A 25725-nucleotide genomic window follows, 5' to 3' on the forward strand; every position below is an offset into this window, starting at 1 on the left:
AGTTTTTTTAGTTTTTAAAGCCTACATTTTATTGGAAACTTGTATACATCAGTAAACATCATAGGCACAGTACACAGTGTTCTGCTCATTGCCAACATTGTTTTATTTATTTAGCAGGAATGTAAAAAATATGGGTCTGCAAAAGTAGCAGATAACTGCTTCTTATAAGCATTGTCTAATAAGTATAGGTTGTCAAAAAATGCTGATGTGGATGCTGCAGCTTCTGGCCAGGTTCCCTTCTAATCTTTTTTCATCTACCCAATACTAAATGGTTATTTTATGCTAAGCATAAGATTGGGCTACATTGATGTCTCAGCCAGGGCACTGTCTGCACAGAGTTTGTATGTTCTCTTTGTGTCTGCGTGGTTTTCCTCCAGGCACTCTGGTTTCTGCCCACATCCCAAAAACATACAGATAAAAGTGAATTGGCTTCCCTCTAAATTGGCCCTAGACTAAATTGGCAGGGATTTCGACTCTGAGGGACAGTTAGTGACATGACTATATACTCTTTGAAGTGATGTGGAACATGTTGGCATTATATAAATACTAAATAATAATAATGGTTCTGTATGCTTCTGGTGCCTCATGCCATTCACTAATTTGCAGAGACCAAGGCTAAAGTTTCAAACACTGGAGAGAGAGAGAGATTTCAGGACTGTAAGTAAGAGTTTTCAAATTTTGTCAAGTAATATTACTTTTTAGTTCAGTCAGTTAGTGATGCTCATCTGAGCTAGGATATCCGAGTTACTCGGATATCCTAGCTCTTTTTTCACTATTCGAGCTCGAATACCGAGCTCGAATAGTATTAGCTATCTGGGCTGTGCTATCCGAGCGCACTCGGATAGCAAGCAGCTATCCGGAGATATCCTAGCTATCCGAGCTCGGATAGCGTCACGAGCTCAGATAGCGTCACGCCAGACGTCACCTCGAGTCCTCACAAGCGAATCAGAGGGCTCCCAGCCCTCTGACTGCAGCCAATCACAGAGGGGGAGCCTGGCCAAGCCCCCCTCTATAAATAGAGGACGCCATCTTGCCTCACTCGTCCTGCTTGCGACTTACTGACTGATAGTACTGAGAGAACTGCTCCAGTGCTTTTTGTCTGTATGCAAGTGCATTGCTATTGTTCTAAACCTAGCGTTTTTACACTCCAACACTTGATCTTCAACTGTATTGCTTTGTATTGTAGATAGATTGTATTTTAGGCAGTTTAGTTTGGGTGATTACTAGGGGGACTAGGGAGGGAGAGAGACTGTCACTGGTGCTGCTGCAGGCCTGCAGCCAGCAGCTAGGCCCTGTGCCTAGGAAAGGCAGCCTGCCCTGCTCAGTGCTCTAGTCTCTAATTACCTTACCTGTGCTATCACCTGTCCTACTCTACTCCTGTACTACTACTACTTCTGTGTTAGATAGATTTGTACTATTTTGTAGTTAGCAAGGCCCAGCTTTACTGCTATACCTGTCCTGCTGTATCTGCTCTCTGTCATCTAGTCACACCTGTTGTATTATTTAGCTAGATTCTTCTATTGTTTAGTTAGTAGTACTGTAGTGTACTGTACTCTAGTCTGTGTATAGGTACCGTCCGTCACCGCGTTACCTAGGGTCTTTGTGTGCGCAGTGCACGTCTGCACTGTCCGCACCCTCTCGTTAGTGCTACACCCGTCCTATTGTTTATATATTACTTCTATTGTGTATTCGCTGACTTGTACTGTAGTCTGTGTATAGAGACACCGTCAGTCAGCGTCAGCTAGGGTCTTTGTGTGCGCAGTGCACATCTGCGCTGTCCGCCGCACCCTCTCGTTAGTGCTACACCCGTCCTATTTTTTCTATTACTTCTATTGTGTATTTGCTGACTTGTACTGTAGTCTGTGTATAGGGACACCGTCAGTCAGCGTCAGCTAGGGTCTTTGTGTGTGCAGTGCGCACTCTCTCGTTAGCGCTACACTGATCTCTGCTGTAGAGTACACCTGTCCGTCACCTCACACACCCACCACCACCAGTCCCACCCCATTAAAGTACCCCACTTGTCCCACCCGCCTTTACATACATAAGTTTTTTTTTTCATTTGTATAATATTAAAAATACACGATGTCTGGCACTGGCAGCCGCGGTTTGGGCAGGGGCAGCAAGGGCAGCAAGGGCATCGCCAAGAGAGGAGGTCGTGGGCGTGGCAGCCGCGCCACCACCACCATGCGCAGTTCTGCGTCTGCACCAGTGGCTATTCCGCCATTAGCCACTGGCCGTGGACGCCTTGGCCGCCCCACAGCTGGGAGTCACGCTGCAGAGACACAGCAGCAGCAGCAGCAGCGTGTGGCCCAGATGTTCCTCCCGCCGCCAGGTTGTAGCCGTCCTATTGAAGAGAAGGACACAGACGCTGTGGTGGAACTGATGGTGGATGAGCAGGCCACCATTAGCTCTGGAACCGAGTCCTCCACCCCCGCCACCACTCCTGTTCGCAAGAGCAGCAGCAGCCGCTCAGCACTGCCTGGGGGAGAGGAGGAGGAGTGCAGTTCTCCAGCCCCAGCGGGCAACACCAGCACCCTGTCACTCAGCAGCACCTTCATGTTATCCCCAAGCACAGCGGGGCTATGGAATGCTGTTGTGGAAGAATTGGCGGAGGAAGGAATGCTGATGGGCACTTTGGGGGATGATGCTTTGGACAGTCAGACAGTGGTGACTGTCCATCCGCCCATGCATGCAGAAGGGGAGTTTGGGGGATCCCAGCAGGACATGTTTGCGGAGGGGGAGGATGATGATGACACCGTGAAGGACAAAGACTGGTTGCCAGGTCCTGGGAGTGGGGATGTCATCAGCTCTGAGTAGGAGGAGGATGCGTCTGCGGGCCTTGCTAGAAGGATCAGCATCGCAGGCATGGGCAGGATCACAAGTTGGCGTGGTATGCAGGCCACACAGCGTGCTGATCAGGAGACGAGTTCTGCCAGTGCCACCACCAGCCGCACCAAGAACCCCCCCCCCCCCCCAACCACCACAGGGAGACCAGCCGAAGGGGCAACTTCACCTCCCCAATATGGAATTTTTTCACCCTTCCATATTTGGAGTGCAAGTATGCCACCTGCAACCAGTGCCGCAAGCAGCTCAGCAGAGGGAAGGAGCCCTCTGCGTTTGGCATCACCTCTCTGGTCAACCACCTTGCAGGGAAACACTTTCACGAGCATGAGGAGTTCGTGAAGTTGAAGGAAGCTGGCAGTGGCAGTGGCAGACCCGCCACCACTGCGAAGCCGTCAGCAGCAGGAGTGCGTCAGCAACGCACTGTTCCGTCTCCCTCTGCAACTCCTGCCGCCGACACTGAGGCCTGTTCTGGCAGCCAGTCCTCAGTGGCCTCCTCTGCTCCCTCCACTGCTTCCCGTGCCAGCAAAAGGCCTTGCCAGACCCTGCTCAGCGACACCTTCCAGGGGGTGGTCAGGGTTCTGCCTCCCAGCAGCCGTCGCGTGCGTCAGCTGAACAGCTTGCTGGCACGGGCCATGTGCTCCCAACTCCTGCCTTATTCCCTTGTGCAGGAGGGGAGCGACATGCGTGCGCTCCTGATGTGTGCAGCCCCCAATTGGCCAATCCCCAGCCAACATTATTTTGCACGCACGGCCATCCCTGCACTTCACCGCTCTGTGATGGCCAATGTCGGGAGAGGGCTGGAGCACGCGGTGGGTCAACGGGTCCACGTCACCATGGACTCGTGGAGCAGCCGGTTTGGGACAGGCCGCTATCTGTCCTTCACCGCGCATTGGGTCAGCTTGGTGGAAGGGGGTGAGGAAGGGGGAGCAGCATCGGGCACTGTCAGAGCAGCAGCACTGACAACAAAGTGGGTGGTGCCACCATGCAGGGTCAGCGGAACAGCAGCAGGTTCCTCTGATCCGCTTCCATCCTCCGGCACACCAGCCCAAACCCCCCGCCTCAGCAGCAGCGTGAAGCCCCGCCACTGCCAAGCGCTGCTGGAATTGGTCAGCCTGGGGAAGACCAAACTGACGGCGAACCACGTCCTGGCCAAACTCCGAGAGCAGGAGAGGAATTGGCTGACCCCCAGAGGCCTCAGAGTCAGAGAGGTGGTGTCCGACAATGGGGCAAACCTGGTTGCTGCCATCAGCAGGGGAGACCTGACCCACATCCCCTGCCTGGCGCACGTCCTGAACCTGGTAGTCCAAAAGTTCCTGCGGACCTACCAGGGGATGGACCGACTCCTTGAGGTGGCAAGGAAGGTTCTGCATCACTTCCGGCACTCGCCTGCAGCCGTGGCGAGCCTGGAAGAGGTGCAGAAGGAGCTGCACCTGCAACAGCACCATCTCATGCTCGATGTTCCAACTCGCTGGAACTCCACCCTGGCGATGTTGGAGCATCTGGTTGAACAGAGGCAGGCTGTCAGCCAGTACGTTGCACGAGCAACAGTTGCTTCCCTCACTGCAACTGGGCGTGCCGCCACCAACCTCCCGTCCATCATCTCCACGGAGGACTGGGGGCACATGCAGCAGGTGTGCTCAGTCCTGGCACCCTTCCTGCAGGCCACCAACATGGTGAACAGGGACCATGCAATGGTGTGCGAGTGGGTGCCCATGGTGTGTGTGCTGGACAGGGCCCTATATTCACTGCTGGAAGAGGGAGCGGCAGCCTTGGACCAGCAGGAGCTGCAGGCAGCTTCACAGGCCACCTCTGAGGAGGAGGGCTCGGAGTTGGTGGAGGTCCCTGACCTTGCTGCTGATGAGGGGGAGCAGCAGAGCGCAGCTGGACTGGTGCGGGGGTGGAGAGAGGATGAGGTGGAGGGGGCAGAGGAAGAGGAGGACAGCACTCTCGGCTATGGGGATGCCGATGATGTGCCAACAGACGTGGCCAGACTCTTCCCAATGGCAGCGCACATGCTGAGGTGCCTGCGCAGGGACCCAAGGGTGATCCAGATGAAGCAGAGGGAGGACATCTGGATCTGCATGATGCTGGACCCACGTCTGAAGGGGAAGCTCAGCCAGTTCCTGCCTGCAGGAGGGAGACCGTGCGCAACAAATGAGGGATTTGCAGCTGTCCCTTGTTGAGCGCTTGGAGGAAGCCTTCCCTCAGACATCCACCCCCACTGTCCAGCCAGCACAGAGGCAGCAGCAGGTGCCTGCATCCACCAGCAGCAAGCGCACGTGCACCACAGACCTGCTGTCTCTGACCCAAGAGCTCTATATGAGTGTAGAGCTGCCAAGGACTAGAGAGGGGGTGCCTGCAGCAGCATCCTTCTCCAGTCACAGGCAGCGCTTGACCCGCATGGTGGCTGACTAGATGGGGTCCTTCAGCGGGCTTGACAGCGTGGCCCCTGTTGATCCCATGGAGTATTGGGTCAAGCACCTACCGATCTGGAGCGAGCTTGCGCAGTACGCCCTGGAAATGCTCTCCTGCCCCCCTTCCAGTGTACTGTCAGAGCGTTGCTTCAGTGCAGCTGGTGGAGTCGTCACTGAGAAGCGATCTCGTCTTTCTCACAAGTCTGTGGACAGACTGACGTTTATCAAAATGAACCAGGCTTGGGTGGAAGGCGAATTCATGGCCCCTGTTGTCGGCGAGAGGGGGACATGAAGTGACGACTGGCACACACACATACACCTGCTGCTGCTGTTGTATTTCATCCTGCTCTCTGTGTCTCCACTTCCAGGGAACACATTACAAGGTGCTGCTGCCCAACCACCACCAGCTATTACGCTCAACAATAGCTGCCTTCATTTGGAAAAAAAAAATTGTTATTATTTTAGAGGTGTCCGGGTTGAAAACTGTGCTGTCCCAATTGTGTATTGGACACAATGTGGGCTTCACGACCGCTGTCTGGAACCTCATGCTGTGTATTTACGGCCCTGGAACCACCGCTAGGACCCAGGGCCTACTATGTCTCGCTGCCTGCCCTCCTGCCTGCTGCCAAATGCCAGTCTGCCACACACACTCATCCTCCTGACGCTGCCTGCTGCTGTATTGCCTCCTGCTGTCTGTGTCTCCTCTCCACTGCCAGGGAACACATTACAAGGTGCTGCTGCCCATGCACCACCATCTATTACGCTCAACAATAGCGGCATTATTTTGAAAAAAAAAATTGTAATTAATTTAGAGGTGTCCGGGTTGAAAACTGTGCTGTCCCAATTGTGTATTGGACACAATGTGGGCTTCATGACCGCTGTCTGGAACCTCATGCTGTGTATTTACGGCCCTGGAACCACCGCTAGGACCCAGGGCCTACTATGTCTCGCTGCCTGCCCTCCTGCCTGCTGCCAAATGCCAGTTTGCCACACACACTCATCCTCCTCATGCTGCCTGCTGCTGTATTGCCTCCTGCTGTCTGTGTGTTTCCACTGCCAGTAGACACATTACAAGGTGCTGCTGCCCATGCGCCACCAGCTATTTACGCTCACAAATAGCTGCATTATTTTAAAAGAAAAAAAAATGTAATTATTTTAGAGGTGTCCGAGTTGAAAACTGTACTGTCCCAATTGTGTATTGGACACAATGTAGGCTTCACGACCGCTGTCTGGAACCTCATGCTGTGTATTTTACTGCCCTGGAACCACCGCTAGGACCCAGGGCCTACTATGTCTCGCTGCCTGCCCTCCTGCCTGCTTCCAAATGCCAGTCTGCCACACACACTCATCCTCCTCACGCTGCCTGCTGCTGTATTGCCTCCAGCTGTCTGTGTGTTTCCACTGCCAGGGAACACATTACAAGGTGCTGCTGCCCATGCACCACCAGCTATTACGCTCAACAATAGCTGCATTATTTTGAAAAAAAAATTGTAATTAATTTAGAGGTGTCCGGGTTGAAAACTGTGCTGTCCCAATTGTGTATTGGACACAATGTGGGCTTCACGACCGCTGTCTGGAACCTCATGCTGTGTATTTACTGCCCTGGAACCACCGCTAGGACCCAGGGCCTACTATGTCTCGCTGCCTGCCCTCCTGCCTGCTTCCAAATGCCAGTCTGCCACACACACTCATCCTCCTGATGCTGCCTGCTGCTGTATTGCCTCCTGCTGTCTGTGTCTCCTCTCCACTGCCAGGGAACACATTACAAGGTGCTGCTGCCCATGCACCACCAGCTATTACGCTCAACAATAGCGGCATTATTTTGAAAAAAAAATTGTAATTAATTTAGAGGTGTCCGGGTTGAAAACTGTGCTGTCCCAATTGTGTATTGGACACAATGTGGGCTTCACGACCACTGTCTGGAACCTCATGCTGTGTATTTACGGCCCTGGAACCACCGCTAGGACCCAGGGCCTACTATGTCTCGCTGCCTGCCCTCCTGCCTGCTGCCAAATGCCAGTTTGCCACACACACTCATCCTCCTCACGCTGCCTGCTGCTGTATTGCCTCCTGCTGTCTGTGTGTTTCCACTGCCAGTGGACACATTACAAGGTGCTGCTGCCCATGCGCCACCAGCTATTTACGCTCACAAATAGCTGCATTATTTTAAAAGAAAAAAAAATTAAATTATTTTAGAGGTGTCCGAGTTGAAAACTGTACTGTCCCAATTGTGTATTGGACACAATGTGGGCTTCACGACCGCTGTCTGGAACCTCATGCTGTGTATTTACTGCCCTGGAACCACCGCTAGGACCCAGGGCCTACTATGTCTCGCTGCCTGCCCTCCTGCCTGCTTCCAAATGCCAGTCTGCCACACACACTCATCCTCCTCACGCTGCCTGCTGCTGTATTGCCTCCTGCTGTCTGTGTGTTTCCACTGCCAGGGAACACATTACAAGGTGCTGCTGCCCATGCACCACCAGCTATTACGCTCAACAATAGCTGCATTATTTTTTTTAAAAAAATTGTAATTAATTTAGAGGTGTCCGGGTTGAAAACTGTGCTGTCCCAATTGTGTATTGGACACAATGTGGGCTTCACGACCGCTGTCTGGAACCTTATGCTGTGTATTTACGGCCCTGGAATCACCGCTAGGACCCAGGGCCTACTATGTCTCGCTGCCTGCCCTCCTACCTGCTGCCAAATGCCAGTCTGCCACACACACTCATCCTCCTCACACTGCCTGCTGCTGTATTGCCTCCTGCTGTCTGTGTGTTTCCACTGCCAGGGAACACATTACAAGGTGCTGCTGCCCATGCGCCACCAGCTATTTACGCTCACAAATAGCTGCATTATTTTAAAAGAAAAAAAAAATTAAATTATTTTAGAGGTGTCCGGGTTGAAAACTGTGCTGCCCCAATTGTGTATTGTGGGCTTCACGCCCGCTGTCTGGAACCTCATGCTGTGTATTTATGGCCCTGGAACCACCGCTAGGACCCAGGGCCTACTATGTCTCGCTGCCTGCCCTCCTGTCTGCTGCCAAATGCCAGTCTGCCACACACACTCATCCTCCTCACGCTGCCTGCTGCTGTATTGCCTCCTGCTGTCTGTGTGTTTCCACTGCCAGGGAACACATTACAAGGTGCTGCTGCCCATGCGCCACCACCTATTTACGCTCACAAATAGCTGCATTATTTTAAAAGAAAACATTTTTTACATTATTTTAGAGGTGTCCGGGTTGAAAACTGTGCTGTCCCAATTGTGTATTGGACACAATGTGGGCTTCACGACCGCTGTCTGGAACCTCATGATGTTCATTTACGGCCCTGGTACCACCGCTAGGAACCAGGGCCTATTATGTCAGTCACATCACACTGCCTGACACACATTACTCCTCCTCCTGTAGCTGCATTGATCTTCTGCTGTCTGTTTGCTGCTACCACTGCCAGGGAGAACAGAAGAAGAACTATTTTCTGCTGCCACCTGCCCACCCACTCTCCTACCGAGTACCGACCGACTATTACCACACACTACAAATAGCTGCAAGCCTGCAACTACTTCCTCCTCCTGCTGATGTCTGTGTTTTACCACCGCCAGGGTACACAGAAAAAAGCGCTGTGGCTTGCAATGTGCCACTACCTACCTATTATGCCATCAACACAAATATAACTATGGTGTTATTAAAATAAAATATTTCCACAAATGAAGTAAAAAAAAAATATTACAAAAGAAAGGAAAACCAAGACACATGGTATAATGATAGAGAAGAAGAGGAAGAAGAAGAAGAAGATATAGAAGAAGATGAAGAAGATGAAGAAGATATAGAAGAAAAAGAAGAAGAAGAAGATATAGAAGAAGATGAAGAAGAAGAAGAAGATATAGAAGAAGATGAAGAAGATGAAGAAGATATAGAAGAAGAAGAAGATATAGAAGAAGAAGATATAGAAGAAGAAGAAGAAGAAGATATAGAAGAAGAAGATATAGAAGAAGATGAAGAAGATGAAGAAGATATAGAAGAAGATATAGAAGAAGAAGATATAGAAGAAGATGAAGAAGAAGAAGAAGAAGATGATGAAGAAGAAGAAGATATAGAAGAAAAAGATATAGAAGAAGAAGATATAGAAGAAGATGAAGAAGAAGAAGAAGAAGATGAAGAAGAAGAAGATATAGAAGAAGATGAAGAAGATATAGAAGAAGAAGAAGATATAGAAGAAGATGAAGAAGAAGATATAGAAGAAGAAGATATAGAAGAAGAAGATATAGAAGAAGAAGAAGAAGATATAGAAGAAGAAGAAGAAGATATAGAAGAAGAAGAAGAAGATATAGAAGAAGAAGATAAAGAAGAAGAAGAAGAAGACTGTTACAACAACCATTTTGGACACACCTTCTCATGCAAACACTTTTCATGAAGTTAATTTACTATTTTTGAGACCTTTTTTATAACTACTACATCACCACATAATCACTTGATGTTTTACTTCATAAAAAAGGTGGTTTCATGCATCATTGACCTCCAATACAAGTTTTACAAGCTATTTAAGGCCAGCCCGAATATCTTACTCGAATACAGACTCGGATAGTGACGTCGGATATCCGAGGTCGAATCGGATATTCGATTACATCGGATATTGAACTTCGAGTGAATTCGGATAGTTTACTATCCGAATTCGACCAAACTCGAATAGGATAATGAGGTATCCGAGAAACACTACAGTCAGTCCTTGTTTTATATTAGATCAGAGCTGACACATTGCTACATAGCTTTTTTGTACAGTAATGGTGCCCACTAATGATCCAATCTTTTTCATTCAATCTTACCATTTCTATGTAATATCAGGGACTGCCTAAATTACTCATTCAATATTTTCACTCAGTTTACCCTTATACTACATAGATTTGGTAAAATTGGATGAAAAAGATTGGACCATTAGTGGCCACCATTAGTGTGCCTACTTTAGATCCCATGCCAGCGTGGGCAAAAGCTTTTATAAAATTGCAAACTTGCAAGGCTCCAGGCCTTCTCCAGAGCAGCCCTTTTTTTTGGAACTCCCTTCCTCCCCTCATCAGGCTCACCCCACCTTCAACTCATACAAGCAGGCCTTAACCACTTCAGCCTTCAGTCGTTTTCACTTTATGCATCCGAGCAATGTTCACCTCCCATTCATTAGCCTATAACTTTATCACTACTTATCACAATGAACTGATCTATATCTTGTTTTTTCCACCACCAATTAGGCTTTCTTTGGGGGGTACATTTTGCTAAGAGCCACTGTACTGTAAATGCATTTTAACAGGAAGAATGAGAAAAAAACGGAAAAAAATCATTATTTCTCAGTTTTCAGCCATTATAGTTTTAAAATAATACATGCCTCCATAATTAAAACTCACGTATTGTATTTGCCCATATGTCCCGGTTATTACACCGTTAAAATTATGTCCCTATAACAATGTATGGCGACAATATTTTATTTGGAAATAAAGGTGCATTTTTTCTGTTTTGCATCTATCACTATTTACAAGTTTAGAATAAAAAAATATAGAAATATTTCATCTTTACATTGATATTTAAAAAGTTTAGACCCTTAGGTAAATATTTACATGGTTTTTTTTTATTATTATAATGTTTTATTTTATTTTATATTAAACATTTTATTTGGGTATTTTTTGGGAGGGTGGGATGTAAACATTACTTTTATAATGTAAATGTGTGTTAAGTTTTATTTTTTTTACTTTTAGTTGTAGTTTTACTTTTTGGCCACAAGATGGCGGTCATGAGTTTGTTTACATGATGTCACTCTAAGCATAACATACGCTTAGAGGGACGCATGGGGGATGCAACAGCCAGAAAAAGCTGAGCTTTTTCTGCGGGGAAGAGGAATCAGTGATCGGGCACCATAGCCTGATTCACTGATCCGTGGGCTAACGATCCGCGGCTGGGAGCGCGGGTGCACGCACGCAATCGGCCGCAGGAGCGCGCGGACACGCACATGGCCTCCTGGGCGTAGCTAGTACGTCCAGGAGGCCAAAGTAGTTAAAGACCCATCTGTTGCTTACCCGCTATCTTCATAGCTCCATCCCTCTTCCTTGGACTTAAACCCCACTGCCCTTTATTTGTCCCTCTCTCCACCCCTTAGATTGTAAGCCTAGTTAGCGGTGCCCTTCTCCCCATGTACTCTCCTCCTCCACCATAGTGACTCATCTGCTATATTTATCCCTACATTGTTACATCACTATTTTGTGTACCGTTGTTGAACACTATAATGTCCCTGTGCAACATCGTTTAACTTCTTGTGAACTGACAGGCTCTGGCCTCTTAAAGTGGATCTGAGATTAACTTTTACTCATTGCATAATTGTGTTCCTTTCCTATTGTTTATAGGGCATTCATCAAGCCAAATACTTTTTTGTTTTTGTTTTAATACTCTAATTCCCTATAAACTAAACAAGCCACGCCCACAGGTTTTCAGAGAGCCAAGGCATTTTCAGACAGTAGCAAGGGCTCATGGGAGCTCAGTCTGGGCAGGAGGAGGGGGAGGTATTACTAGCCAGGAATTTCAGAGGCAGAGGGGAGGAGGAGGGGGGATTAGGTTTTTTTCACAGGCTGATTGCTCAAGATGCAGATAAGCCTGCCTCTGTGTAATGTTTACAAACAACATGGCTACTGTCATTGTATCACAGGAAGAAATAATCATATTCTATTGAAGCTGAATGCAGCTAGATTTGCTGTCTAAACGTTAGATAAGATATATAGGCAAGTTACTTGTTATAGTTAGTTTTTCATCTCAGATCAGCTTTAAGGACCAGAATTTTTGTTTTTTATTTTTTACTTCCTGATCACTGCGATTAGCTCACAGTGATCAGGAGGTCAAGAGCAAATGAAATTGGCTCCTGACCGAGATACGGAGCTCAGCTGTTTTTTGACATCCACAAGCAGTTAATGTTGTAATCTCTCCCCTATTTATTGTACGATGCTGCATAATATGTTGACACTTTATAACGTTTATCAGTTAATAATAATAACAATAATAATAATGTGTTCTCAGGAATTTAAGGAGACTTTGATTTTTTTTCTGTTCATCTATTGATTTGTGCTTGGCCACAACTTTATTTAACATTATTCCTGAGATGTTTTCACTGTGTTTTCCGACCTGTAATTGACTGCTTGCTGTTACTCGCACTACCAATCATTTGAATGCTCCAGGAAGACCTGTTTTATGCTTACCTTATCAAAATGATGGTGAAAGCCAATTAAGTTAGTGTGCAATTGAGAAGATGATTAGTTACACTTGATTGGAGTTTTCAAGTGTTTTTGCAGAGGGGTGATCTTTTATGCATCCTTGTCTGAATATTTTGAAGTGGGTAATTCTTTTCTATACTTGTAACTAGCTATCACCAGTGGTGGAGCTGCAGAAGCATAGGGCCCAATACATAATTTATAGTGGGGCCTTCCCTCAAAATGTATTTCTCTTTTCACCTAGAGCTTGCTTCCCAAGAACAGCAGAAGATTTATGAACACTCTCCAGTCACAGGGACCAAGTTTCATTGGTAACCTCTGCAAATCACAGTTCTGCACCACTGGCTGCCAGATAATTTGCAGCTTCTGGCCGTAATAGGCTCAGTTACTTTCACTACCGGAGGAAGTCTGCATGTTTTTAGAATTTTTCAACTCATCACTAGTTAGTAGCGCTACTTCTCTGTCTCATTTGTAATCAGTGGCCCTTTCACTGCAGTGTGGAAGGTGGTAAATGGGGCAAAATCAATCATGCAAACTCCCTGCATTATTGATCAGTGGTTATGTTTAAGTTATTCTTAACAAATTCTTTGAAAGCAATCATTCACATTATGAACTTTATGTGGAAAACATTCAACCCAATAAGTAACTAATTTTGTTTATTGTTTATTTTCTGCTCTTCTCCAAATTTAGGCATAATAAAAAAGAATGTGTTATACTTTGTTATAACCTTCTGACCCACTGTACTCGAATTACATGAATAAATTATTATTTTCAATTGGATAAAATGTTTAAATCACATCTGCATTCACTGCATATGCTTGTTTGCGTTGAGTATTGTCTCTCAGTAAAAGCATTTCTTAGTGGCTGGAGGTTTATTGTTATTAATACTGTTTATGAAGAATAAATATGCATTATAGTAACCATATCTGAGTCAACTCCCCAGACGGACTGCACATCAAAATTTGATGGAGGCAAACTGTTTTATTTACCAGCAAGTATCTAAAAAAGTATTCAACTTTATTTAAAAAAACAAAAAAACAAAAGCAAATAAAAAAAGCAAAGAAACAATGCTGTACTATTCATAAAGCTCTTTTTCTAAACAAAAATGAATAATTTACCTATCCCTCCACAGAATACATGTCTTATATGACAATAAATCTAATTTCTTCATTATGAAGCAAATAAAAGAGGAGGATATTAAACCAACGGTAACACCTCTGGGCTATTCTGGGTATTTTGCTAATCATGTTTTTACTTGAATTCCCACATGCATTCACAACAGACATATTATTTTCATTCTACTGAATTTTGTATTCTAAAACAGTGGGTATATATTGTGGAAGAAGTAAAGCTGTCATCAAGTAGAAGCTGTATCTCCAAATATTGAACTTTCCCTTAATTGAGATAATGCCCTTTTTCAGGTATAAGTCAAGGACCCTCCTCTAACACTTTTCTCATGTGTTTCCTCCCAGGAGAATTTTTAATCTATTAATCTATTCTTATTTGCTGGTAAATGAATAGTTATTTCTTGATACGTTGTGAAACATCTGCTGTGCGAAAATTCAAAGGAAATGTTTATTAAATTAGGCCTAAGGACTCTCACCCTATACCCTTTTTGGGGAGATCCCCAGCTGCCACTTGCTGAATTGACATTGTTGCCTCATCCCTTGTGCCCATTGAGGAAGGAGTTATAACATCACGTCTGGGTAATAACGCAGGTGGATCCTTCCCTGCATTGACTCTGTGTACATGCATATGTGTTACTAGACTTCGCTTATACCAGCATTTACCTTGTGATATGTGATACCTGTGCTCACTTTTATGGTATGTTCATACACCTCACTGTTTTTTGTCATCACTTGTACGTTGGTCATATTAAGTCCTTTCATAATATACTATATTTTTGCATTCAAAACTCATGGTGTGCATGTTCTATTTGCTTACTATGGTATATTTACTTCTGCATAGCACCCAGATTGCTTTAATTAGTTGCTCTGAGATCCCCAATTGCATCACACAATTAGGACAAGTAGACTGCTACAAAACCCCTGACACGTTTCAGACATGCAGGTCCTTAGTCCTAGCTCATAGCTATGATTAAGGACTGCACGTCTGAAACATGTCATCTGCCAGTATGACTTTTTGGATGTATCGATAAAGAAAATCTGGATTTTATCATTATATGGTGTGCTGCGGGCATTTTTGCTTGTTCCCAACTGCATCACTTCCTGTCTTTTCTTTCCTTTACCTTGTTTTAGCTCTTTTTTTTCTCCTTTTAAAAAAATAAATAAAAAATATCCATCCTTATAATGATGTCCGCCAGTGTGTTCTGTAGATTGTTTATAGAATGAATTGTTTATTTATGTCAGGCTAAATGAGCACTAGGAGATAATACACTGCCAGGATAATTACTGTCAATCTCATTGGTTATTCCTGGCTGTAATGCAAAGATGTAATGGCAACCTTTCACTTTGTTTATCCTGTTTTGCTGATTAAGCTAATTATATAGGAAACACATATACTTTGACTATTGTGTACTTCTGTCACAAAAAACATGAATGTCTTTCAATACTTAATGTGCATACAATTCTTGCCAATTAATATACTTTATCGCTAAATTAATTAGACCTATGTGGTGACACCATTTGAAAGTACTGTATTTCTCATTGAACCCTACCTCTGCAGAGGCTCTGGTAATGAAAAAGATGTTACTTCTGCAGGAGCGCTAGCAGGGATGGGTTAACTTACTTCAGGCTGCATGGGACAAATGGAAGCAGTAGATACCAGCAGGGAAAGGGTCAGCGAAAAGGTGCAGGAAGACAGAGACACCAGTCACTTGAAGATGTAATAAGCGGGAGTGGCAGATAGTAGTGGCTGCACATGAAATGAGAATCAGCAGCGACCCCTACAGCATGACAAAGCCAAGAATCCGGAAGAGTGGAAATCTCCAGCAAGTGACTTGCCATAGAATCAACACAGAGTGTGACTGTGAAGACTTCTCAGAAATGATTTGACACTAAGGCTGGTTTCACACTGACTATTGGTGGTAGTGGTGCGGTGTGGCTCGGGGGCCACACTGCACCACCAAAAACAGTCTTCAGGGATTAACTGCGTTAATATGCAGCAATCCCCATCTGGCTATAGGCCAAGTAGGAAGTGATCCTGTGGCCGAATCAATGACATGCGCATAAGTCCATTGCTATTTTTTTTTATTCCATCCCCCCAATTGTGCCAGTGCCCTAGCCCTAAAAGAAAACATATGTAGAGTAGAATAATTTATAGTAGGCATAGCATAGTAGTAGCAGAAGAAGAGTAGAGTACAGTAAGTATAACATTAATAGATCTGTGTCTATACTGCAACAAAAATTGCCAGAGCAGTTGCCTGGACCTTTTCCCAGGTGCAATATCAGCATTGGGTACAAGCTCCAAGTGCTCTTACTCATACATTACCCAGGACTTGATAGAGGGGATTACTCCATTATATTAAAAAGGAGGAAGAAATATATCTGGGGGCACCTATTACATGGTGATATTCTCACTCTAACACTTCTCACTTCACTTCAGGTTCACTGAAACATCCAAACTTGTGTAATCCAAGTAGTGTATTTCTTTAAATTTCTTTAAATAGTGATATTTGCAAGGCGTTTTTGATGTTCATACACTTAAAGTTATGATGCTCTGCCAGTAAAATATGTAACCAAAAAATGAAATGAAATTATACTGCCATACAATAAAAAAAAAATGAATCAAGCTCATCTCTTACCTTTGGTAGGGTGTTGCCCTGTTATAAAAGACTTCTGCATACAAGCACAAGATTATTTATTCATCCTATCCAATACTTTTATACCTTTTAGCCTTAAAGTCTTATTACTCAGCATATTCAGAGACATTCCTCTTACTGCTCATAAGAAATTCTTGATTAGGATGTTTTTTGTTGTATGCTAAACGTATGAGTGTGCTACACTGACATCTCAACCAGGGCACTATCTGCACAGAGTTTGTATGTTCTCTCCTTGTCTGCGTTGTTTTCCTTCGTGCACTCTAGTTGCCTCCCACATCCCCAAAACATACAGATATGCTAATTGGCTTGGCCCCAAAATTGGCCTAGACTATGATGGACGTAGGGCAATGGTCTAGATTAGATTGTGAGCTCCTCTGAGGGATATTTAGTGACACGATTATGTACTCTGTAAACCACAGATGAAGATGTCAGTCAGTGCTATATAAATAATACTAATTGGAAACAATCCAAGCAACCAACTTTAGGGGAATTTATTATCTCAGTAAATAGAGAACTCGTGATATATAAACCTATTTATGAAACTTGTAAACTTGATCTGTAAAACATTCTATGTTTCTAATTTTTCATTTATGATGCAAATTAATTAATTATATTATAAATGTATAATTGTGGTGAATATACAGAAGAAGAAGACTGTTCTGGCACAGCAGAAAAAAACTGGCATTTTAAGGTGCCAACTAATGGTACAATTTTCAGTCAAGAATCAGAAATGAAATGTTGGTTTTGATCCAGTTCTGTATTATGCCTGTAGAGGAAACCATAAGTTTAGAAAGCTTGCACATAAATCTTGTACATTAAAGGTATTACCTAAACAACTTTTGTTGTTATGGCTTTAGATTCTCTACATGACAACCACCGGACCACATACAAATATAATGTACATTGATTATTTCTCCATCAACCAACCGATCTGTGCTTCCTATTCATCACAACTGGTTTTAAAAAATGTTTTTCTGACTGACTAAATTGTGATCAAAATATTATCATTAGATCAATCTGATCACATTTATCTGATCGCTCGGAAGATTCTTCTCTGAAAACTGGACCGTTAGTGGGCACCTTAACCATTTAACGACCGCCTAGCGCCGATAGGCGGCGACTGGTCATAAGTGGGTTTCCATGGAAACGTTCCATGTCAGTTCACGGAGGGTGTCTCCGTGAACAGCCTGCGAGCCTCAAATCGCGGCTCGCAGGCGAAATGTAAACACGCGTGGAAGAAATCCCCTGTGTCGACATCCTACGGCGCTAAGGAGATCGGCGATCTCCGGCCTTTGATTGGCTGGGGATCGCCGCTGTCTGATAGGCTGAAGCCTTTCAGAGGCGGTACAGGACTGATCGCCGTCCTGTACCGCCCATAAAGAGGACAGGAGCGAGGGGAGGAGAAGGAGGGGGAATAGAGTTACGGAGGGGGCTTTGAGGAGCCCCCCAGCTACCCTCAAACAGCCGGCGACGATCAGATCCCCCAGCAGGACATCCCCCTAGTGGGGAAAAAAGGGGGGAAGTCTGGTCGCCCTGGCTGAAATCTGATCTGTGCTGCAGGCTGAAGAGCCCACGCAGCACAGATCATAGGAAAACCACGCGGCTTTGTTTAGCATAATAATGATTATGACAAAATATATAAACAAAATTACAGCTCTAATGCATTAAATATACAGTATTTATAGAAAAGTAGAAATAATAAGAAAAATGTCACTATTTCTACAACCCCAAATACCTAATTAAAACAATTGCTGGATGGCTTTAGCTACTGTGTATCTAGACTATCAATGTATTAGGAATAGCATGGCAGTTAAGTTCCACAAATGTTCTAGGAAAGCATGGTTCAGATCATCATCTGCTATAGAAATTCAGAAGGCTCTTGTCATTTTATTCTGCCAGGTCATGCAAAGGAAAGCTCTGATTGAACAAGTTGGGTTTTAGCAGTAATATCCAGCTAATAACTGGAATATGCAACACGTCTTCAAAGCTCATTAACACCGCGAGTCATGATAGAGGTTTAATGTTCCCATGGCTTGTGGTTTCTTCCACATAATAAGGTCAGAAAAGATGTTCATCCAGACCTCTAAGATGAACTTTATCTAGCCTGTTCACATTCATATCATGCTTAGAACAGTTTCAAATACCAATTGCGTATTTTTACATCTACATTGCATGGACTGCCTATCTTAAAAAAAAAAAAAAAAAAAAAAAAATGTAGGATTACTAAATAGCTAAAAGTATGCTATTCATTTGTGCTGCCTCAAAATAAACAATTGCTTTGAGTTAAGAGATAATGAACTCTTCACTCATGTGAAGTGTCTATTGTATTAAAATTATGAGTTAATAGGAGTAATTTCCACTCACAGAAGATGCAAGGTTTACAGCCATGTACACAGACATCAATGTTTTGTAAGTGCTACTACTCATTTACAAACAATATACTTTATGTTGTTTGGGTGTGTTGTATTGTAGATGCAACAATTCCAAATTGATTTTCCAAGCAGTAATATAAAGGCAAATATACAGCCTGGTAGTGAGCTTCCAGGATACTATGAATTAAAGCATATACTGTATATAATAAGGGTATCTGGAATAAAGGCCACCGGTGATTATTGCTAGTATAATATCAGTAAAATTACTGATATTCTGCTACTTTTTAAAATATAATAGAATATCAGCAATCTTTACTGATATTGTTATATGACCTAGCCCAACTCTACTCTCATACAGAACCCTCCCTTTACCAATGCCTAACCCTTACTCTTCTTGCCGGTTATCCCGAGCTCAGCTCGGGGTAACCTGCTGCGGAGTATTGCTCTGGCCCTGCTGGGCCGATTTGCATAATTTTTTTTTGTTACATGCAGCTAGCACTTTGCTAGCTGCGTGTAACATCCGATTGCTGCCGCTCGCCGCCGATCTGCTGCTACCCGCCACGCCGCGCTGACCCCCCTCCAGACCCCTTGCGCAGCCTGGCCAATCAGTGCCAGGCAGCGCTGAGGGGTGGATCGGGACTCCGTCTGATGTCATGACACCATGGCGACGGGGGAAGCCCATACAGGAAATACCGTTCAGAACAGGATTTCCTGTTGGGTATTTGTGCCGGAGGGGATCAGAGGCAGGGCCGGTTCTAGGTGAAAGGGGGCCCTGGGGCAGAAAAAAAATAGGGGGCCCTGCCTCTCAGCAAGTCTATCAGCGGCGGATCTCCGCCTCTCCCCCGCCCCTCTCAGTGAAGGAAGACTGAGAGGGGCGGGCGAGAGGCAAAGATACGCGTTGACAGACGTGTGTGAGGCAGAGCTGCGGCCATTGGCCCTGCCTCACCAGGAGAGATCCACGCTAAGAAGGGAGGGGATTTGGGAGGTAAGGGATCCCCGTTCAGCCGCGGGATAGCGGCCTTTTAGCAGGGGCACACATGCTCCTGCTGAATATAAGAGCTGAAGCGAGTTTTATTCTCGCTTCAGACTCTCTTTAAGTATCCCTTTACAAAAAAAGAATTTAGTGGCAGGCCACAGGCATCAGGATCTCCCCCACCACATTGCTTGGCAAATGGGAATCCCCCTCCCTCCCCGAGCCGCCCCCCCCCCCTTACACATACAAATTTAAAAAAAAATTCAGTGGAAGGCCCCAGGCAGCAGTATCCCACAATGCCACAACCAACTACACCCCCATCACCACCAAAGTTCCCCCCCCCCAGTCCCCCTCCCCTTACACATACAAATAAAAAAAAAATAATGCAGTGGAAGGCCCAGGAAGCAGGATCCCACAAGGCCACAACCACCAACTAAACCTCCATCACCACCAAAGCCCCCCCCCCCCCCCGCACATCCACAGGATTGCCTGACTGACTTACCATTTACGTCAGTCAGGCTCAGGACAGGCTCTCCAGTCTCCGCACGCTGATGCTCCAGTGATGACGTCACGTGACGATGTCCTCTCCCCTTTCCTCGCAGGCATGGACGTCCACTCATTGACGTCCATGCCTGCGTGGTGTCAGTCTGATGTGCGTCCAGGAGGTGGAGCCGGCCTCGGCAGCGCTGAGTGGAAGAGAGGACGCCGGGTGGTTTCCATGGAGACCCGACGCTGGAACCGGCGGTAGCGGTATGTATCTCTTCAGTTCCTCCCCGTCCCCGCTCCGGCCAGGCTCAAACTCACGGCGAGTCTCCGCACCGCACTCGGCCGCACCCACACACAGTCAGGGCAGCCCAGGACACACAGGCAGCACTGCAGCCAGCAGCAGCACAGACAGTGTCCCAGGCTGCCTGCCAGGGGCCGGGGCCCTAGGGCAGCTGCCTTCCCTGCCTTTATTGTAGCGCCAGCCCTGATCGGAGGGGTGGGAGGGATAGCGAAGGGAGGGGGGAAGCATGTAGCTAGCGCTAGGCTAGCTAAATGCTAAAAAAAAATAGCAAAAAAAAAACCCCTCCCGCTGCTGTGCGCAGCAAATAATTAGAACGGCAGGGAGGTTAAAGTAAACCTGAGATGCTGTGGGGTAGATAAGGAGCTCTGGGCCCCGGTGCAAGTTTTACATTGCCCCCCCCCCCAAGCACTCTATACATAACAATTGATACGGCACACTAAACCCTGCAAAGGACAACCACAGTGTCAGAGGTGCAAGAAGGGGGTGGGGAACCGTTTGTTAATACTTACTACTATTCAAAGTATCTATAGAAGTGGTCAATACCAGCACAGGACCAATAAAGAGCTAATAATGCAATCAAGGGAGGGCCCCTCTGCCCAAGGGCCCTGATGCAGTTGCAACCTCTGCACCCCTTATTGCTGAGATAAATGAAAAAACATACATACCTGGGGCTTCCTCCAGCCCTTTTCATGCTGAGCAGTCCCTTGCCGTCCTCCTCCACCTCCTGGATCCTCAGCTATGCGTTCTGGTATTTTCCCAACTCGGGGCTTACTGCACATATGCAGCCTGGCCATGCTCACGCTCCCATCGCTGGGAGAGTTCTGTTGGTGGATAGTGGAAGTCCTTGGCAGTAAAAGTCAATATTGCCACCAGCAGGCAGAACATAACAGTACAAGGCTCATGGCAGTAAGACAGGCAGGACAGTGTTGAACTCACAGCTAAGGTCCTGCCATCTGTTTTCATATTTTCTTTTAGATTAACTTTTAGGCAATGTGTTCCCATTCACTGATCAGTGTACTACTACACTGCTGTCTGTGTGTGTGTGTGTGTGTGTGTGTGTGGGGGGGGGGGTCACGCGCATTAGCGATAGAAGATAAGTATCTACATCACTGCACTGGAGTCCTGCAGGGTGTAGATATACTGCTAAGGGGGGATTAAGTGGTTAAAGCAGCTTGGGATGGCGGATTCCTATGTAATTTTTTTTTTCAGGGATCCTTATACAGCTGTATTGCGGTTGTACGGTCAACCCCTGCAAGTGTACTGACCATCAGGAAACCTGATCAGGAAATTCACTGCTGTTCCTGGGGATAGATTGCAGGAGAGGTCGGCTGAGGCAGCTCTCCATATAGTAAACACTGAGGCTTAACCCTTTCAGTGCTTTCTGCATCCTTGCTGTGGCTAATCTTTTAGAGCAGAGAACAAGTTCTGAATTTAGCTTCAACAAATTCCTAAATATGATAGATTACAGAAAATACAGGGAATCATCTGCTGCATTTCATGAAATGCTCTTGTAGCTCCTGTAGATACATATTTAGGCGTTTTACTAATTGCTGGATGTAAAAGTTTAAGTTTTGCTTGTTTTGAGAAGAGCCCAGAGTACCAAGGTCTTAAGTTATTATGCATTTATATTGAAAATCATCTTAAATTAACAATACTTTTATGGGCTCTCACTAAACTATGGTAAAATTGCTGTGGGAAGATATTGCATTGCAAATTTACCTGTGTTCATGGCAGCAATGTAACATGCATTGCAGACAAAGTGCAACTTGCCCTATGCATGCAAGGCATACAGCAGCGTTTTTCAACTGATGTTGCCTGATGTCCCGTACAGGTCTGGCCTCTCGCTCCTCCCCTCCTGTGGCCACCACTCCTGTCACCTTATCATGAGCGGGCGGCCGCTTGTCCGATTAGATTCCCCCGTAGTAGCCGCTCTCCTCTGTGGCATCTCCTATTACAGCAGTGCGCTCGGCAGCTGCTGTGATGACCAGGAAGTGGTACAGCGGTTCCCATGGTAACGGCGATGCATATCGCTGCTACAGGAAGCCGCTGTACCGCTTCCTGGTCATCACAGCAGCCACCAAGCGCGCTGCTGTAATAGGAGATGCCACAGAGGAGAGCGGCTACTATGGGGGAATCTAATCGGATAAGCGGTCGCCCGCTCATGATAAGGTAACAGGAGCGGTGGCCGCGGAGGAGGGAGGGGCACACCTACCCATACTAGTAAGCTATATTGGGCACTATACTAGCTATATTGGGCACTATACTGGGGCACTATACTAGCTATACTGGGCACTATACTAGCTATCCTGGGCACTACCTACCTATACTGGGCACTATGCTAGCTATACTGGGCACTATACTAGCTATACTGAGCACCATGCTAGCTATACTGGGCACTATACTGGGCACTATACTAGCTATCTGGGCACTATACTAGCTATACTGGGCACTACCTACCTATACTGGGCACTATACTAGCTATACTGGGCACTTTACTGGCTATACTGGGGCACTACCTACCCATACTGGGCACTATACTGGGGCACTACCTATCCATACTGGGACTATACTAGCTATACTGGGGCACAATACTAGCTATACTGGGGCACTATACTGCGGTAACTATACTAGCCATACTGTGGCAACTAAACTCCCCATATTGGGGTAACTATGCTAGCTATGCAGCCGCACCCCAGACCCCCCCCCCCCCCCCATAGCCTGCTGCGCACGGCACTGTCCACTAGGTCACGCAAACTCCCGCCCGCCGGTCAGAAAGTGTTCCCCAGGCCGGAAAAGGTTGGGAACCACTGCTATAACAAGCCAAAAATGCATTTTATATAGCATGCATAACAAAATGCATGTTATACTAGCAGCACACACATTTTTACTGTCTTTTAGTGAATTACGGCCGTGATGAAAAAACACTCTAGACATACGCTGAAAAAACTCCTAGTTTTGGACTAAGCATTGCTTTGGGTCTCATGACCTATTTATCTTTATCTACAGTTATACTATTGCATCTAGGCTGGGTTGAAAAATACATACGGTACTGTATTGTAATGTACTGTGATATTTAGCTTGCAGTAATGTGTGTACTTTAAATATTCATCACACTGCAGAAAAAGCTTACAGTATAGGAAATGCTATTTATAAACTTTCCATGATATTTTTATGGACAGTGTCATGCTGAAAACACATCCACTCTGGTACAAGCACATTTTATTTATGTCTGGTGGCCAAGGAACTGCTAGCTGCCTTTGTTTCAGTTTGTCAGCTGTGTGAACTTGAGTTAATTGACATGAAAGTTGTACTGTATTCTAAGGGAGCACATAGTTCATCAAGCATTACTTTCCCTGAAGGATTTCCAGTAAGTGTTGTCATTTTTCAAGTTGCAGGTTTATACTCCCCGGAGATTACCTGAGATAAGAAACACACTTTCATTTTTCCTGTGGTATCCAGCTGGTAGCCAAAAATGTCCACTAGGACCTTCTAATTATGCTTTGAAGTAAAGTGTATCAATGAGAGTCTGACATTACATTATGTACAGTACTAATGATTGCAGCTGGTAACTATACACCAATAGGAAAATTTAAACAATTGTATTTTGTGTTAATAGCAGCTAGTGCAGCTGACTTGCTTGGGGGACTTATTGGGCTCCAGTGTGCAGTAAACAATTGATCATACAGGATGGAGTATTTTGGCAAACAACCACTGGATGCTTGTCGTGTTGTAGATGGGAATGTGGCAAATGACTTTACAGTCCAAGGGGAGCTTGTCAGTATTTCAGTTGTTCTGATATGTTGCCAGATGATAAGCAGATTTCCAAATGGTAATCTTCCAGTTTATATCACGTATTCACAAGCACTGTAAAGTGTCATAACCAAACTACCATTATGTTAAGCATATGTTGTTGAGCACATAAAGCTGTAATGACCTACAAGATATGCAAATTCAAATGACAACTTTGCCATACCACTTACATCTACTTTACTTAGAAAAAAAATATATATAAAAAATAAAAATAGAATAAAAAAAGTAAAATAATCAGCAAGAACATTATTACTTATGGTACATCTGTGAGTGCATCCTTAATCATTATCCTCCTATTTGAGCATGGATTGGACCTGACAGATCACAGATAGGAGATTGCAATCAAAACATATATAATGTTCTGATGTGTGGGATATTTGTATGGGTAGGAGGAGGGTACAGTGAGAGCTGGTAGTGGTGGGGGTCAGTAATTAGCAGACACAATGTAATGCGCAGACCATGTCTGTAGACAATTATCTGCAGATGCATATGCAAATGTTATGCGTACACTTATTCTTTATAGGTACAAAGGCATTTACTTTCCATGTACCAATTAATATACACGGTATAATATGTATATAATGTATATGCAGAAGCCAGATATTTAATTAATGTTTTGCGTGAACAGTACAGTGCATTTGCGGAAATCATTGGTGCACAAAGGTGTATTGAGCGATAGCTCGATGCTGAGTAGTTTGTAAGACCTTCTTATCCTATCTCTCACCGTATAAAAGACAGCGGCATAAATTATCATGTGCAAGGGAATATCTTCATGCTTCTTGTGCTCAGTCATTGTCTGGGTTTCTAATAGCAGACTGACTAAACCAGTTGCCTCTTGATAATATTATTTTCTGATCTAAGGAAAGGAAAAATCTACAAATCTTTTGAATTTTCCTACTATTGACTTTCTCGAGCATATGCTGGGATTTGTTACAACCTGTTGTAGGAAATGAGCTATAGAATTCTGTTTTTTTCATTTGTATTTGCTATTATACTAGATACATGTATGTATACATTATTTATAGTAGAAATCCAGCTATTATGTCATTTTAATAAGCTCTCCATAGTATGTCAATACTCTAACTGGGTTTACTGCTAAACCTGTAAATAAAACCACAGCACTCCAAACTGAGAAGCCCACCAGGGTCTGCACTCAGCAAAATCTTAGAGCTTTGTCCCAGTAGGTCTAACAGTTTTTGTATGTCTCAGAGTCTCTGCAGAGCATGACATTTCTTGTTTCACAAAATAACTGGCCACCATGTTCACAGCTGAGCCACTGATTTATGGGGTTTCAGATTGCCCTTCAAGCTCATTGTGAACCAGGAATCTCAGTCAGGAGTGTATAAGGGGCCAAAAAGAACCTAAAAGCCCTCTTACTAAAATGCTATGCAAAACGAAAAAAAATAAATTAAAGTGGGATTACCCCCAAGACTAAATTGTATTAACCACTCTACATAAAAGACCATTTGAAAGCATTACCAAGCACTCTTTCTATGTAGAAGTGTTTATTT

The 25725-nt window shown here is 45.1% G+C and overlaps 1 protein-coding gene across 3 annotated transcripts in view; it reads right to left on the reverse strand.

The window, feature by feature from the left end:
• Positions 1-25725, reverse strand: part of GRM3 (glutamate metabotropic receptor 3) — a 315278-nt gene that overhangs the window by 105004 nt on the left and 184549 nt on the right. The window lies entirely within an intron of this gene.

This window comes from Hyperolius riggenbachi, chromosome 3 (assembly GCF_040937935.1).
Source record: "Hyperolius riggenbachi isolate aHypRig1 chromosome 3, aHypRig1.pri, whole genome shotgun sequence".
NCBI classification, from domain to species: Eukaryota; Metazoa; Chordata; class Amphibia; order Anura; family Hyperoliidae; genus Hyperolius; species Hyperolius riggenbachi.